At 36.0% G+C, this 2,811-nt stretch overlaps 1 pseudogene across 1 annotated transcript; it reads left to right on the top strand.

The window, feature by feature from the left end:
- On the top strand, positions 1-2,277 carry LOC308641698 (centrin-2-like; annotated as a pseudogene). The gene is made up of 2 exons: positions 1-63; positions 1,551-2,277. The product of its transcript is annotated as a centrin-2-like (transcript).
- The last annotated feature ends 534 nt before the right edge of the window (positions 2,278-2,811 follow it).

Below are 2,811 nucleotides of genomic sequence, written 5' to 3'. Positions count from 1 at the left end.
ATGCAAAGTCAACTAAAAGGAAGATGGTTTGCTAAGCTAATATCAGGCAACTTCCACTTTACGGTAAAATGCACTGAAAGAAATAGAAAATGAAGGAATATATTTCATAATGATGGGTCAGTCCATTAGGATGATTTAACAATCCTAGATTTGTATGTACATAGTCTCAAAATATCTCAAGAAAAATTTGTAAAACAAAAAAAAAGATAATGAATTTAATATCACGCACATCTTAGGCTCAGGAGGCTGAGGCACGAGAATCTCAAATTCAAAAAAGCCAGCTTCAGCAATTTAGCAAGGTCCTAAGCAACTCAGTGAGACTCATTCAAAACAAAATACAAAAAAAAAAAAAAAGTATGGGGATGGGGTTCAGTGGCTAAGTATCCCTGGTAACAAAAGAAAAAAAAAAGGAGACAAATATAATCTAACTTGAAGATCTTACCACACTTCCCTCAGTAGAACAATTAGACAACAACAAAAAATCATTAATGATATAAAAAGTGAAACAACTGTAGAATACACAGTCTTTTCACATGTACATTAAATATTTACAAAAATCAACCTGCAAGTCACAATGAACAGTCAAAAAACTGAAATCACATAGAAAGTAGTTTATTTTTGGGGGGGAGAGCAGAATTGAACCCAGGGGTGCTTAAACACTGAGCCACATCCCTAGTCCTTTTTAAATATTTCATTTAGAGACAAAATCTCATTATGTTGCTTGGGCCTCATTAAGTTGCTGAGGCTGGCTTTGAATTTGTAACCCTCTTGCCTTAGCCTCTCAAGCAGTTGGGATTACTGGTGTGTACCACTATGCCAAGGTTAGAATGTGTTTTCTGACTACAATGGAATGAAACTAAACATAACAGAAGACACAAACAAAGACATATACTTATAACCAGCTGATACTTGACAAAGGTGCCAAAAATATATGTTGAAAAAAAATATGTTTTTTAACAAATGGTATTGGGTAAACTGGAAATCCTTATGTAGAATGAGACTAGATCCTTATCCCTCACCCTGCCCAGAAATCAAATAAAAATGGATCATAGGCAGAAAATTTGCTACTGCTATAAGAAAACATAAGGTCAACACTCCAGCATATTGGTGCAGGCACTGACTTTCTTAACAAGACATCTAAAACTCAAAAAATAAAACCAAAATCAATAAGTGGTATGCCATCAAATTAAAAAAAGTAAATCTCTGCACAGCCAAGGAAATTATTTAAGAGTGTGGAGAGCGTGCAGAATGGGAGAACATCTTTGCCAGCTGCTCCTCTGACAGAGAATTAATATCTAGAATATATAAAGAACTCAAACTTTACACCAACTAAACAAATAACCCAATGAATAAATGAGCAAAAGAATTAGACATTTCCCTAAATAGAAACACAAATGGCCAATAAATATGTGAAAGAATGTTCCACATCTCTAGCAACTAGGGAAGTACAAACCAAAAACTACTTTGAGATTTCATCTGACTCCAGTCAGAATGGCAGTTATCAAGAATGCATATAGGTGTGTACACAGTTGCTGTAACAATCCCTGCAGCAGAATCTGTTTGCAGTGCCCTTCAATTTTAAGAAGGTAAATATGACATCAAGTGCCTAGTGAAAAAGGATGAGTCCTAAGCCAGAGCTTACTGAAGAGCAGAAGCAGGAAATCTGGGAAGATTTTGATCTCTTTGATGCTGAGGGAACTGGGACCATAAATGTTAAGCAACTAAAGGTGGCAATGAGGGAGGGCCTGGGCTTTGAACCCAAGAAAGAAATCAAGAAAATGATAGGTGAAATTGACAAAGACAGGACAGGAAAAATTAATTTTAGTGACTTTGACTGTGATGATCAAGAAAATGTTTGAGAAACATATCAACAAAGAAATTCTAAAAGCTTTCAAGCTCTTCAATAATGACAGTTTTGGAAAGATATCATTCAAAAATCTAAAGCTGTGGCCAAAGAGTTGGGCGAGAACCTGACTAGTGAGGAGCTACAGGAAATGATTGATGAAGTTGATCGAGATGGAGATGGAGATGGAGAGATCAATGAGGAGTTCCTGCACATCATGAAAAACACCAGCCTCCATTAATATCAGTGTCTTCTGTTCTACTGAAAGCACTCATGACTAGATTTAGTGCCTGCCATTGTATGAAAACTGGCTTTTGAGAACACAACCCCCCACCACCCTGTACAACTTTCCTCATGACCTTGAGTCTATTTTAGGTTTTTGTAAAAGTTCTTTGATATTAAAGTTCTTTTTAAAGTGACCTACCAATTAGTTTAATTCTTTTCTTTTTAATAGTTTTTTTTTCTCAGCCCATATTAGGACTGATTTTTTTTTTTTAAAGAGAGAGAGGGAGAGAAAAAAAAATTAATATTTTTAGTTTTTGGCGGACACCATATCTTTGTTTGCATGTGGTGCTGAGGATCGAACCCGGGCCGCACGCAGCCAGGCGAGCACGCTACCACTTGAGCCATATCCCCAGCCCCTAGTTTAATTCTTGAAAGCACATTAGAGTGGAAAAAAGGGGCTTAAATTTTGACTGCTATTTCACCTTGCTTCACGTTTGTCATGCATTTCCACATGGATACAAACACAAAACAACTTCTTAGAAAAGTACATGTTGTACTTCTGTCACCACAGCAGTATAGCAGTGGTCATTCTTCAGTGGTTCTGATTGTTAGTTGACATCTGTGTGTGGTTTTCTTTTTTAGTAAACTCTTTCTCTGGCATTTGCATGTATGTTAATGCTATATTTTTGGTCTGAAAAATAAAACCTTTCTTAATCTGAAAAAAAATACAAATAATAATAAGT

The sequence above is a fragment of the Spermophilus citellus genome (assembly GCF_964194105.1).
Source record: "Spermophilus citellus genome assembly, chromosome: 2".
Lineage (NCBI taxonomy): Eukaryota > Metazoa > Chordata > Mammalia > Rodentia > Sciuridae > Spermophilus > Spermophilus citellus.
Note: the sequence above shows the minus strand (reverse complement) of the source record. Positions and strands in the feature narration are given on the sequence as shown.